This window comes from Belonocnema kinseyi, chromosome 8 (genome assembly GCF_010883055.1).
Source record: "Belonocnema kinseyi isolate 2016_QV_RU_SX_M_011 chromosome 8, B_treatae_v1, whole genome shotgun sequence".
Classification (NCBI taxonomy): Eukaryota; Metazoa; Arthropoda; class Insecta; order Hymenoptera; family Cynipidae; genus Belonocnema; species Belonocnema kinseyi.
The window spans coordinates 23,170,470-23,186,210 of NC_046664.1; the positions used below are offsets into that span (position 1 = coordinate 23,170,470).

At 30.9% G+C, this 15,741-nt stretch overlaps 1 pseudogene; it reads right to left on the reverse strand.

The window, feature by feature from the left end:
* Positions 1-15,118: 15,118 nt before the first annotated feature.
* LOC117179202 lies at positions 15,119-15,271 on the reverse strand (annotated as a pseudogene).
* Between the last annotated feature and the right edge of the window lie 470 nt (positions 15,272-15,741).

Here is a 15,741-nt window from a genome sequence, read left to right on the forward strand (position 1 = left end):
ACACTACATTACAAGAACCTACACTGTGAGAGTGCTTGCGATTGGCTAAGAAAAGTATTTGTAAAATTCCGGTTTATATTTGATCCACCCTCGTATAAGAATGAAGTCTCGAATCAGAATTAAGCAATCATAGTAAGGATAAGATCAATTAAGCAGACAATATCTTAGTTTCATAATAATTATTTTACAATTTCACTATTTAAGGATTTTTAAAATTAAGTTTCATTGTTTACGCAAAATAGTGCAAATTACAATAAACTGAAACAATCGACAAGTCTCGGAGGTAAGGAGATGAGGAATTAAAAAACAAAACAAAAATTTGATTCTCCTAAAATGAATAATAAAAAATATCACAAATTCATTTTTCCGTTTGAAAGTTTAATCATCTTGTTTAAAATTCGTTTGTCTTTTAGTATAGAATTTTTTTCTAACCAAAAATTGAACTGTTGAATTTTTCATACAAAATGTATCTTTTTTAGTTAAAAAATTAACTATTTGGTTGGAAATTCATATATTTTGTTTAAAATTCGTCTATTTTTGTAGAAAATTAATCTTCTTGTTTGAAGATTCGTCTTGTTTGTTAGAAATTTAATTATTTTGTTCAAAATTTCTTTGTTTTTTTATTGTTGTATATTTGTTTAAAAGTGTATCTTTTTTAGTCGAAAATTTAAATATTTTGTTGAAAATTCTTCTACTTTAGTAGAAACTTAATCTTCTTTATTTGATTTATTTATCAGCGATAAACCAACAGTTACAAGTAACACTAGTTTAATAATAATGTTTAAATAATATTTGGATGTGCGCAGATCTCACTCAAATATCGAACGGTATTTAATACCACGAAAGGTGAGAAAATCTTGTTGAAGTTGAGATTTTGAGGTTAGAGTGGTGTAAACATACAATCGACACTATACGGTGCGAAAACTAACACCGATAAGTTTCTTTGCGCGCGCACGCGCAGTTAACTTGTGTAGGCTTTTGCGAGCTAAAGAAGTTAGAAGATAAATTTATAATTAAAAAGATAATTTTTCAAGAAAAAAAAATGTCAACAAAATTGTTCAATTTTCATCTTTAGAAACAAATTTTAAACTGACACAATAAGCATTAAACCAAAATTGGACTTGTTGAATTTTCAGATAAAAAATGGAATTTTCAACAAAATTAGTTAATTTTTAATAAAAAAGATTTACTTCTAACAAAAAATGGAACAATTACATTTGCATTAAAAAAATTAATTTTGAATAAAAAAAAAATTAAATCTACAACAAAGTAGTCTAATTTTCAACCAAAGAAATGAATTTACGTACAAAAAGACTTCTTCCAAAGAAGATGAAATTGCAATAAAATACATGAATTTTCAACCACATAATTGAATTTCTACTGAAAAATAATGTTTCAAGGAAAAATTCAATAGTTACACATTCAGTTAAAAACAATTATCAAATCCAAAAAATCAAAGTTTCAAAAAAATATTTAAATTTTCAAGCAGAAAATCGAATTTGCAAACTAATAACTTAATTTTCAAACCAATAATTTCCTACAGAAAGCAGAAATTAGACATTTTATAAATCAATTTTAAAACAACAAAAAAAAACGAAATTTTAACAAAATAGATCAATTTTCAACGAATAACGGTTACATTATCATTTAAAAAAATTAATTTACAACTAAAAAATTTTCATTAAATTAGTTCAATTTCCAAAAAACTACATGCAGTTTCAACCATTTTATACGAAAAGAAGTTTGATCAAAACATGCATTTTCCACCAAAGAAATGAATTTTTAATTGAAGTACATGAATTTTTAAACAAGAAGAATACATTTCTACCAAAAAAGACTAATTTTTAAGTGAAAGTGGTCAATTTTCAGTATAAGAAAATATTTTTTCAATTAAAAAAATCGAATTTTCAACCAAACAGTTGCATTATCAACCAAAAAATCAATTTTTAAACGAAAACAATTATTTCCTTTAAAAAAAGGATGAATTTACATCTAAAAAAATACAAAAAAAAACTTGGACAAAATCGTTAAATTTTCAACTTCAAAAATGAATATTAAAACTAGAAAATAAGTATTTAACAAAAAACAGAATAGGTACATTTTCAGATAAAAAATTTAATTTTCTGAAAAATAGTTTAATTTTCGATGTAAAAAATGAATTTTCAACTGATAAATATTTTGAATAGAAAAATTCGAATTTAAAACAGAATAGTTAAATTTTTAAACATATAGTTGGATTTTCAATTTTAAAAAAAATATATTTTTTACCGGCAGTGGAATGGATTGAATTCTGAAGGAAAATTGAAAAAAGAACACAAAATTTTTTTATTATTTTGTGAAAATTTTAAAAGGAGTGTAAAAGAGTTTGTAGAAAATTTTTGCCATTTTACCATGTTATATATAATTTTAGAAAAAAAAACAAGAACTTGATTCTTATCTAACCTTCTCGTGCAATTTTTTTGAAGTTTTATGAAAAAATGCAGTTTCAACCAAAGAAATTAATTTTTAGTTAAAATATATGAATTTCTAACAAGAAGAATAATTTTCCACCAAAAAAGATTAATTTTTAACTAAGAAAGGTCAATTTTCAAGCAAAAATAAAATAACACATTTTCAACAAAATTGTTAAATTTTCAAATAAAAAAAGATCAAACGAGGAGAATTATTTCCTATAAGAAAAGATGGATTATCAACTAAAAAAATAGTTTTAAAAACATACAAAAAAATCGTTAAATTTCAACTTTAAAAATGAATATTAAAACTAGAAAATAAGTATTTAACCAAAAATAGAATAGTTTCAAATAGTTTTCAAACAAAAATTAATTTTTTGCAAAATAGTTTAATTTTCGATGTAAGAAATGAATTTTCAATTGAAAAATATTCTGAATAAAAAAAATCGAGTTCACAACAGAATAGTTAAAATTTTAAACATATGGTTGGATTTTCAGTTAAAAAAGATACATTTTTACCAAAAATGGAATGAAATAAATTCTGAAAGAAAATTAAATTTTTTTTAATTTTGAAAGGGGTGTAAAAGAGAATGTAGAAAATTTTGTAATTTTGCCATGTTGTATATAATTTTAGAAAAAATAAAAAACTTAATTCTTATCTAGCCTTCTCGTGCATTTTTGTTGCCCAATTTACTTAGAAGTTTATGTTTGTTTAAAAAATGCGCTTTCCAATTTGAGTAAGTTTAGGAGATATTCAGAAATTTTTAAACGATTGAAAAATAACTAAAACTTGTAACAATTTATTTAAAATTTTGTATGGTTTAACTTTAAACCATTTTATACCGAAGGAAAAGAAGTTTTATCAAAAAATGCATGTTCAACCAAAGAAATTAATTTTTAATTAAAATAGATGAATTTCTAACAAGAAGAATAATTTTCTTCCAAAAAAGATTAATTTTTAACTGAGAAAGGTTAATTTTCAAGCAAAAATAAAATCACACATTTTCAAAAAAATTGTTAAATTTTCAAATGAAAAAAATTTTGAACTAAAAATGATACAGTTAAATTTTCAGTATAAGAAAATGATTTTTGAACTATAAAAGAAGCGAATTTTAAACACAGTTTTAAATTATGAACCAAAAAATCAATTTTCAAACAAGAAGAATCATTCTCTATTAGAAAAGGATGCATTTTCAACTGCAAAAATAATTTTTAAAAAAGTTTAACAAAATCGTTACATTTTCAGCTTTAAAAATTCTTAGTACATGAAAACTTTACGAAACCTTTAATGTTTTAAGATACTTATCTCAATATTACAAAATTTATCGTTCACAATTAGATTTTCATTGTAAAATAATTGTGATTGTGAATAATTGTAAAATGAATTTAACAAATTTTATTTTATGAAGAAATATCTCGTGATTTTAAAAGGAGAAAACCATTTTAAACGTACCTTTTTGTATAGTATCTTAATAACTTTTATTATAATTTATTTATTTTACATATATATCCGTTATATCTTATTAAAATTAAATACAAAAATCTTAAATTTTAAGTACATTTTAATACTACAATTCTTAAATGTTTGTAATTTTTAGAAATAATTTAACTAATTTTATACGTGCTTCAAATAAACTTTTTTTTTTTAATTGCATAGAACTTATTCTAAGTAAACAAATTATATCTTTAAGCATAGAGGCATGTGTCTTCTTTTTGAATTTTTAAAAATTTATTTCATTACTTATTTTTATTGAAAATAATTGGAACTCTTGCGAGTAAAGACGAAGATTCAGTCTGAGAAGAAATGTGCTAAAAGTAATTTTTTTTAAATCATTAGAATTTTATTTCTAAAGACTGACAATTGTGCACAATTTCCAGGCGCATCTTTTTTTCTTCTACAAGAAATTTTAGATTGTTCTGTTTTTTAAATAAGTTTATCCTGCGTTCTGAAACTCTTTAAAAGTTTAAATTATTTTTGAATTTCATTAATTCTACTAAATATTTATTGAATTTATTCGAGTATTTACATTTTCCAAACTTTTTAATCATAGTGAATTGAAACATTTTGCTTTTAAAACCTTCAACATTATTTTTCAAAATTTTAGAAAATCGCTTAATGTGTTTAAAATACTTCTTTAATCTTCTTTTAAAGTTCATTTTTCAAAATAAAAACAAAAAAATAAAAAAATTTCACATAAAAAAATTAGGAAAATAATTCTTTTGTTTTAATCTTGTCAGACATTCTAATCTTCTCATCTTTAAAAATTATTCAAAATGTTACTGATTTTTTAAAATTCTGTATAATAAAAAAAAATTTCCTTTCAACTTTTTTAGATACTTCCATAATTTTTGAAATCTTTTTTAACGTATTGAAATGTTTAAAAATAATCTCCTGAAATTAATTTTTGGCAATAAAAGTTTACTTTAATTATTGCTAGGAACCTAAAAGATTTTTTTCATTTCCGCGAAACCTTACAAAATTAAACAAAAAAATCTTCACAAGTTTTATTTATTTTCAAATCAATTCAAAATTCCTCAATATCAGTTAAACTTACGCAAATTTGAAAGCACATTTTGTAAACCAACATAAACTTTTCAAAAATTGTGCAACAAAATTGCGCAAGAATGTTTAATAAGAATTAAGTTTCTTATATTTTTCTATAATGATGTAGCATTACAAAATTGCATGAACTTTCATTCTCTTGACACCCTGCAAAATTCAGTTTACTTAAAAACTCCTCTTAATAGCCAGTTAACCACCGAAAACCAATCGTGAAGTCGGGGTGGGGGGGGGGCTCGGATTCTTGCTCGTGCATTTACGGCTCTACACGAAGCTGGCCTACGCAACATGTAACACCAGAACGATGCAGAGCGAAAGACATTCACTTATCGGTGTGATTCAGCGACTTTTTTCTAACAGTGTACTGGAAACATAAATTTAATAGTCTTTCTAGCAACTCGAAGGTAGAGTAAGTGTCGCTTTCTAGAGAATACTCTCGGAACCCTAAATTTGAGCACGCTCAGTAAGTCAGGGCAGTCTATTAAACCTCTTATTATTTTAATTCCGAACACTACACGGTAAAAAAATTGAGCTGTGACAGGGATATTATTCCCCATTATAGCTAAACATTTAGCTGAAAACGAACGAAGGAATTAAGAAAAATCTCTGGATCAGCTAAAATGAATGCCCTTGACCATTTTCCATATACCAGGAATATCTAATAGTCAAACCCCTGATAAGTATAGCTATAATAGGGATTTTAAGAATAAGTGTCTGAAGGAATTATCGGAAGAGCGCCGGTGCATTGTGGGAGCAGCGAAATAAAATGGCGACGGTCTGAGCGGGAGCAGTGACAGTTCAGATTTACTTTGGACAATTAAACGCTTTTTACCACTTGAAATGTGCGCGAATGTTAATATTAAATAGAGTTTATGATGCGGTAATAATAATTTACAATTGTTTCGATTGTACGCGATAACTATATTGAAATATCAAGAAACGCGATAACAACAACAAACTTGACCTCCAAATGCATTATACGGATTTCATGGAAATTCATTTTCGCGATACCAGACCAAAGATTGGCTACTGTAAGTTAAAATATTTCTTTAACATCTAAATTTTTTTTCTAATTTAAAGATAATAAAATTACACATAATCTGTCGAAAATAATAAACTCTCCAACTTAGCAATTTTGTCCAAATTACTGATTTACGAGAACAGTTTACATAAAGTAACTAAATGTTTAACACTTCTAACCAAACGTTTTACCTAATCTAAGCGAACACATTCTTTGAGTTTAATATATACTCGATTCACTCCTTCCTCTCAAGAATTTTTTTCCGTGTGAAGGCAGTATTATATGTCTTTCCTGTAACGTTAACATCTCAAACCCATCGCAGAACCGTTCGTAGTCACAACCTCTAGGTGGATACACCCCATCCACCTTCCATACTAGGGTCTTTAAAACCATTTTTTGGACTTTCTCTAATTCTTCAATTGGTTTTTTTTACTTTAAGGGCACCAAATAGAGGAAGCATATTCAAGCTTTGACCTTAAAAAAGCAAAGTACATTGCCTTTAAAGCCTCGACTTTCTTGAACTGTTTACAGGATCTCATTATGTAAGACCAAATTTCATTAGCTGATCGTACAATATGTTCAATATGTGACATGCGTCGTAGAAAGGGGGCTTACTCTAAAAAAATTGAAATCAAGGTTATTATACGTTTCGGTAGTTTTTGAGCTGCTCCTGTTAATGAAATCATCGGGAAAAAAATCCGAGCGTTATTATTGCTAATAATTGAGTTGTTAGCTACCCGTGAAATCTGGATATGGCTCGACAGATCAAGATTCTGTGAAACACCTCCCACCACTTACAACCCCATCTATGCGTCTCATCTATACCCAGTCCGTGAGCCGCGTCTACGACCTATCTCTTTCCGTGAGAATGTAGTGGTAAGAGGAGAGGGAAGATTTCGTGAGTCTTCCCTTTCTCCTAAAAGTCCGGTCTTTAGGGACGACTTCAACCGCTCGCCCTGAAAAATCTGACTTTTCAGAGGAAGCCCTCTTTCTTCGGCGCACGTCACATATGATTTAAAAATAATAGTTGAGAATCAAACCAGATTCCTGGATCCTTGATACAAACGACTCGTTAAAGGAGATCCCTCATTACATAAGTAAAGAATATCGGATCCTTGCTTCTGGAAAAGGTCATAATTTTACTTTTATTACTATTAACAGTCAACTTCAGATCACCAAGCCAGCTAAGAATCCCCAGGAAGTCCCTCTGCAATTCAATGCAATCTCTTACACTGGTCACTTTAACAAATATTTTGATATCATCTGTAAGCATGAACTTTTTTTACATTTTTGGACTCTTTTTTATCATTAAGTAATATAGTAGACAATGTGGGTCCCAAATTAGAACTTTGAGGTACACCTGACGACGAAGTATAAGGTTCCGATTTGCTTCCAGCGTATGTTACTATATGTTTCCTATTACTAAGAAGTTTATGAAGCATCGAAATTATATTCCCTGGCATTTTAGGTCTCTGGAGACATTCAGATATCTTTACGTGGTTGAATCGATCGAAAGCTTTGGCTATGTCTAGAGAAATCACATCAACTTGATTTCCCTCATTTAGCGCGTCCGATATAAATTGTGTTAAATGTATTAAATTAGTTACTGTAGAGCCTTTAGTTAGGAAACCATGTTGACAATCTGTGATGTCGGATCTAACAGCTGCAGATACATAGTTGGCTAAACAGTACTCAAAAGCATTCGAGAAATTATTTATTACTGATATCGGCCTGTAGTTTTTAATATCCGACTTATCTCCCGCTTTAAACACTGGGCACACTCTGGTTTCCTTCCAGATCGTTGAATAGATTCCCTTATCGAGTGCTAGATTGTAGATAGCACACAGCGGTTCCAAAAAAGAGTTCGCACAATTACGAATCAGGAAGCTCGGTATTAGATCTGTACCTGATGTGAATTTATCTAGCAGAGCCTGTAAAGCTAATTTAACTTCTAGAGATTCCAGCTTAATTTTACACCCGAAACTACCGCTCACTCTTATATTGTGTGCACATGCACGAGGATCTGCCTGGTTTTAAACACTCATAAAATATGAAGCAAACGCGTCAACGATTTCGTTTGGCCTTTTCAGTTTCACTCCACTAGCATACAACTCCAGGAATTCTAGATACATTCCTCAGGACATTTAGATAGTTCCAGAAGTGCTTTGGATTATTTATCAAATTCTCTTCCTATTTTTAAATCAAATTCTGTCTATCTACTCTAATTGTAAGTTTAACTTCTGTACCTATATTACTAAAGCAGCTAGCCAAGTAACTATTATTACACCTAGATTGTTTACTTGTTATCTTATCTTTTATTTTTATTTACTGGGGCCGCCTGGGGAAGAATACAGATCTCTTTTATTTTTTCATTCAATATTAGGACTGCTACTTCAAGATCAACAGTGCTATATATATCACTCGAGTTAATATTATTCACATTGTCGAATAGAGCCCTCCTATCTACCTCCGCAAAATTAAATCTTATCTGTTTCTCCGTAGTTACATTGAAAGTTAATCTGGGTGTTTTTATTTTATATAATAAATGTTTGTACGTTTAATGCCGTATGGTATTTATCTTTCGCAACCATCGAATCAGCATGCCTCACCTCATCACAATTTAGATTCGTTAATATTAAGTCAAGACACTGAACATTACAGTTTAGAATTCTGTTAATCCGCATTAAATCATACTGTGAGATTAATGAGTCTAGGAGTGATGCTTTTTTGTCAGTCAGTTTACCTTCCGTATGCTCTAAAAAATGACCTACATTAAAGTCCCCAGTTATGATTAAAGGATACTCATGAAGTTCAAGAGAGTCTTCTAAGGCTTTAAAAAAATTATTTAATTTCTCCGTTTTTATGGTAGGAGGGATATACACAGTTATGCATACGAAAGCAGAGTGAACTTTCAAAATTTTGACAGCTACAATGTTTACTGATGGAGCTTCAAAGTGGACTGGAGCAAGATTAGTTTGATGACAAATTAGATTGTTTTTTGCTGCAACTAAGGCACCACCCCCCATACCATTTTCCCTATCGTGCCTATAACAAGTAAATCTATGGACATCGAATAATTCAGTAGAATCGAAGTTAGATTTTAACCATGACTCAGTAATTGCGAATACGTCATAATAATAGAGATCAGAGAATCCCTTTACCTTTTCGATTTTTGTGTTGAGACCTCTAGTATTTTGATAATACACTCTCACTGATACCCTGCTTGATACTTCCTCACGTTTACTTGCACTCACACTGATAGATTGCGACGATTTTATTATAATTCGGCTCTCTGCTTCGCTTCGTCTCTTTCTTATCTTGGTTTCCTCCTTTTCACCACCATCGGTTGGCCATGTCTCCACTGCATCTGCAGGTTCGTTTCGAAGTTCTTGACTCGTTCTTGTAGACTGTTTGATTCCCTTTTGTATACCACCTTGATCAACAAGTTTTCTAACTTTATTATTAAAATCAAAAATACAAGTTTATTCATCATAAACGATATTGTCCTCTTCAAAGTATTCCCCATCGACTGCAGCGCACTTATACCAGCGCTTGATCCAATCCTCGAAACATTTTTTATAATCGGTTTGCGGTAAACCCATCGCAGGGAGCCAAATTAGGTGAATTCGGTGGTTGTTGAATGGTATTCGTTTCGTTTTTAGCCAAATCCTCACGGATAACGATGGCATTGTGCAAAGTTGATGACGTTTTTTTTTGTGAAAAATCGGAACCACACACAAAGATAGATGTAAACAATACGTCGTCACTTCAACAAATATCAAGCTATTAACCGCTAAATCCACACGTTCGAGTTCATTCTTGACCGAAGAGACAACTGACGTTACGCTCTGTTCTATTTGGTTCCTAATTTCCTCTTTCATCGTTTTGCTGTTCCTCTGCACAATGGTATTAACGTCTTCAATAAGATTATCCTCAAGGGTGCTGTTATTTTTTTGAAGACAGTCCATAACCTTTTTTGTCAACATGCCATCCCAATCATCTTTACTTAAAGTTGTAGGTGATTTTGATTTCGGTCCACAGCACTTAGCGAAGACACCCTGGATGGTAAAAAATACCACAACGAGCACATGAACTATAATCGTTTATGATTTTGCCAGTGCAGTCTTAGCAGATTTTGTCCTGCGTTGCCATGATTTTCTTGGTTGAAAATTCATCTTTTTTGTTGAAAATTTAACTATTTAGTTCCAAATTCGTTTATTTTTTAATTGCTGGATATTTAGTTTAAAATGTATCTTTTTCAGTAAAAAAATTGTCTTTTGGTTGAAAATTCATGTATTTTGTTAAAAATTCGTCTTTTTTGGTAGACATTTAATCTTCTTGGTTGAAATTAATCTTGTAGGTTGATAAATTTACATTTTTGTTCAAGATTCGTTTATTTTTTTGTTTGAAAATTCATTTTTTAACCACAAATTCAACTATTATCTTTTTGGTTTGAAATTATTTTAATCAAAATTCGTTTTTTTAAATTGTTGGATTTTTGGTTAAAAGTTTATCTTTTTTAGTGGAAAATTTAAATATTTTGTTAAAAATTCGTCTATTTTGATAGAAATTTAATCTTCTTGGTTGAATCTTCATCTTTTTTTTGAAAATTTTACCATTTTGTTCAAGATTTGTTTCGCTTTCTGTAAAAAAATTAATTTTTTTACCTGTAAATTTTAACCCTTAGATTTTTGGTACGAAAAAATGTATCTTTTTTAGTCGAGAATTGTAATATTTTGTTAAAAATTCGTCCATTTTTAATTAAAAATTAATTTTTAAATATAAATTTAAATGTTGCGTTTTTGTTTAAAAAGGTATCTTTCATAACTGAAAATTTAATAAAAAGTTGTTTTAATGTATTTTGTGTAGAAGTTATGTATAAATTATATAAGGTATTCACTTGAAATTCATGTATTTTATTAAAATTTCTTCTCTATTGGTCGAAATGGTTCGGGAATTTTCTAATTGGAAAATTGTACAGTGTCGGGAATTTTATTTTTTGGGATTTTTTAGTTTTCGCACCAAAATAGTTCAATCTTCAACTAAAAACCCTAAATGAAAACATTAATTTTTAACTGAAATGAAACTGAAACTAATCTTCTGTGTTTCAAAATTAAAAAATTAAAACATTTTCTAATTGAGAAAAGTCTTTTAATTTTTATTCGTAAATTTAAATTTTACAATTGCATGTTGTTTTTAGTATTGAAACAATTTTATATTATGTCTGCTTTTTTTTAATGTCCTCTATTTTGGTAAACATTGTTCAGGAATTTTCCAATTCGAAAAGTGCACAGTATCGAGAATTTTAATTTTTGGGATTTTTTAGTGGTACCACCAAAAAGTTCAATATTCAACTATAAAAAATAAATGAAGACATTAATTTAAAAAAATGACGTTTTTTTATTAAATACTGTTTTATTCCTGAGAGTTTAATTTTAAAATGTTTATAGGTGAGACTTTTAATTTTACTTAGCCAATAAAAAATTATAAAATGTATGCTGTTTGTGGTTTTTGAATTATTTTAAATTAATAGCTTTTGAAATTAAAAAATTTTGATTTATCGGCATTTAAGAAAACAGGATCTCCAAATATATAATAAAATTGAATTTCCATATAAATATTAGAATTGAGAAAGTAAAAGTTTTTTCAAGTATCCTAGTAACTAGAATGAATAATATCTTAAACTATTTAGTTCTTTACAAAAATTTGTAGAACTTTTGATTATTGAAAAATTTGTTGTCATGGATTTCCAAATAGTTTATGTTCAAATGAAAACATGTTCAGTTTCCATTCTTAATTTCAATGACCGTGAAAAATATTTGCAAGACCGGGAAATGGCCGGAATTTGTTTCCTCGGTTAAAACTACCTGCCTGAAAGAGAATAATGTTTGAAATAAAAATAAATAATAATTCCAAATAGAAATAAATAATAATTCCAAATCCAAAAAAAGAAATTCCCCAACTTTTTTTTCGATTTTAACAGGTGCCGGTTTTCACTTGAAGTTTCCTATCACATTTTTTCAAACCCTAAAAATTATTCTAGAGACTCAAAAAAGTGATTTTTCCTCATGCATTTTACAAGGGAAACTTCAAGTCAAAACCGGCACCTCTCAAAATAAAAAAAAATTAGGGAATTTCTTTTTTCGGATTTAGAATAAAATGTGGGGGATCGTTGTCCTCTAGAATGCAAAAAAAAATTTGCCATGCATTTTTGGACCACCCTAGTGGACAACACATGGCCCTGCGTGTAATAGGTGAGTAATATTAATTGAAAGATCATAATCAGTCGGTGAGATCGCACGTCCACAGTAGCGTCACAATTTTATATTTATATAGTCAAACTTGGAAATAGCGCCCGGTTTGGGACTGGAGGAGGCGGGGAACAAACCCGATAGAGTGGCGTTTCGGATGAAAACGCTCTTGTTTGCTCACGTCTGTGGGACCACCGCGCAATCCCCGCAGCCCCGCGGCGTCAATTCTCGGAAGGGATATATCCAGGATATTATATCCGAGTTTGACTGTATTTCAGTTTGTTTCAAGTGCCAAATGAGTATGGGCGTGTGGTCTCTCTGACCGTATCATGCGGCACTGTACAACTGTAAAGTTGATATCATTTATTAACAAATTATATGTCCGATTCATCAGAAATCGTTATCAACTTCTGAACTGTAGTGACTAGAACCAGAAGATGAGGTTTGCATCAAGTAATGATAATCATTGACGTCGTCACTGGAGCCAACTGAAGAATGTGGAGACGGAGGAGCTGGAGCTGGAAGTGGAACTGGAACTGTAGCTGGAGCTGAAACTGGAGCTGGAACTGGAGCTCGAACTTTAGCTGGAGCTAAATATCTTCCTATTGGAAAAAGAGGTAATCCTTGTCTTGCTCTTTGTGGTTCTGAGGATTGCCCTATGTTTATTCGTACTCCTTGGGCATTTGAAGGTCCTGCTGCTCCTTGTCGCAATGGCCTGACAAGTTCTGGTGATTGTCTTCGTAGTCCTGGTGAGTATGAAGGTCCTTGGACAGATGGTTCTGAGTTAGATCCAGATCTAGTTCTAGAACGTCTTGAGGTTGAAGATTCTCGGCCTGACTCTAAACTCAGACCTGCAAGAATTAATCAATGGAATTACTTCCAGTCACTGTAGAGTTTCGTACCCTCGGGCAAGAGAGGGGGAAATGAGGGAAGGAGGAGCAGAAAAAATGTGGGAAAATAAGTAGGGAGTATTAGAAGTGGGAGCAAATTAGTGGAGATGATGAAGAGAAAGTTGGGGGAAACGAGGGAAGAGAAATTAGGTTAAGTAATGGAAAAAGTGGAAGGGGAAGTAAGGGAAATAAGAGTGGGGATTAAATGGAATTTTTGTTTGGGGAAGGGAGGGGTAAGTGGATTTGAGAAATTCACTGTATTTGGGGAATTCACGGAGCGAAAGTCGACGTGTCCAAAACAAAAAGTTCCATCTGGGAAAAATCAGATTGAAAGGTGCTAACTCGTGGACACCTAATAAAAAGGTGGCACAGAACAGAGGGTGTTGATATTCCCAATATAATTTATACGAGATTTTGAAGCTCCGAGTTCGCAACGCGAATTGGAACTTTTTTATGTGGACGCGTCTAAGTAAGGGGACATAAAGGGAGAGGGGATAAGGCAAATGAGGGACAATGAGCCAGTGGAGTGGGAGAAGTCTGAAACGAAAGACCTTGGATACAAATGGGATCGTACGGAGAGTTTTTTATATGGTGACTCTATAAAGCTCTTCGCCTGGGGTCATTGCTGAGAGATTGATCAGAGACCTGGGTCGCTGTCTTATTAATTATTTCTTATAATTCTATAATGTCTTATTAATAGTCTGACTTTATTTATTCTTACCAATGGAATCGAATAAAACCGCAAAGGCCAAAAGTAGAGCCGCAAAAATAATCTGCATTTTATACAAGACGAGGAAATTGATTATGTTGAAATTTCTGAACAAAAATATTGTAGAGCTGTCATTTTTTTTAGATAAGCGCTTATATATAGGTACATCTCGTTACACAATATGCCACATTTTACAATAGCGATAAAGAATTTAGAACAAAGCCAGACTTATGCACCATTTGTGGAGAAGATTACATAAAATTCCAGGAGGGTAATTTATTATTAGAAAATGCGTTGTGTCTAAATTTCTCATTATTTATAATGACATATTATTCATGAGTCTTTTCTTTTAATACGCAGTAAGGTCTTCGTTTATTCGAATGTGCCAATATAAAAACCATACATTTGTTTAAGTCCATAAATTTTATCTAAAAGGTTCGATATTGAAATAAATTATTGTGCAACACTTGCTGAAGTTTTCTGTTAAACAGAAAAAACCCGGACTCAGTTCTCTAAAAATGAAGCAAAAGATGAAATATAATAATAAATTCTTGAATCAGAATTGAGCATTTACAGTAAAACTTGAGAAGTTGACCACCTTTTTCACCTGACAACCTGTCTAAGTTTAACTGGTTTTACGTAACCGCAAAACTTGAATGAATTTTAATATATGGATTTTGATGACTTCTGAATTGCGTATATGCCACTGGAATTCCATATTGGCGCCCCCATTGGTTGGGCTGACTTTTGAATTGCGTATCTGTCATTTTCAGTTTGAAATAATGAAAATCCACTCGGTTGGCCACATTTTTAATCTGACAAATGTGCGCGGTGCTTTAAATCTGCAAATCCACCTTCGTTAAAATGTGGAATGAACCCAGCAAACATGGTTACAAAACAGATCTGTAACTGCTCTAGAACATAATTTACAAATGTCGTATGACAAATCTTTAACAGATCTAGAACGCTATGACAACCGATCTGAAACAATTCTAGAATGTCATTGTAAAAATGGTAAAATATCTAGGACAATTCTATAACAGTTCTATAACGATTCTATAACAGTTCCAGAACTGTTATTTATCAAATATGGAACAGTGTTATGTACCCCTCACAGCAATAGGATATCCCGAGATATTTGATTTGACCCCATTTATGTCCCGGGTTATTCCAGGGATAACCCGTCGGAATATCCTGCGAGGCGGAAATTTTGATATCCCCATGGATATATTTTGATCCGGGATAGCGCGTACGCAGTCCTGACTAACAAAAATTATACGTCCGAGATATCCACATCAGGGGTATACGCAAGGGTCAGCTCGACCATAGTGTTAGCGAACTAATCTTTGTTCCTAATTTGTTCTAGAACACACTTATAACAGGGTTCTAGAACTTCGATGCAACATTGTTACGGCACAGTTATAAAATAAACTTTAAACAAATATGATAGAGCGTCTGTGAACAGTTTGTTCTAGAACAAGTCCATAGCAACTGTGACAGAACAGTGCTGTCACATGATTCAAGAACAGTTCTGTCACAATTTTGTCACAGAGTTCTAGAACACTGTTACCTTTTTGTTCTAGAATGGTTCGGTCACAATTTTGTCACAGTGTTCTAGAACGCTGTTACCTTTTTGTTCTGGAACAGTTCTGTCACCATATTGTAAAAACTGTTATGGAACACGGTTCCTTTTTTGATCTAAAACAGTTAAAGAACGTGTTTGCTGGTAATCAAGTTGAATGAGACTGACTAAGCTGAAATAATTCTTATGGGCATTCTATATTCCCAATGATAAAAATAGGATACACAAATAGCAAGTTTCAATAAGCGTGAATCTGCCAAATACAGGTTACCTCAGGT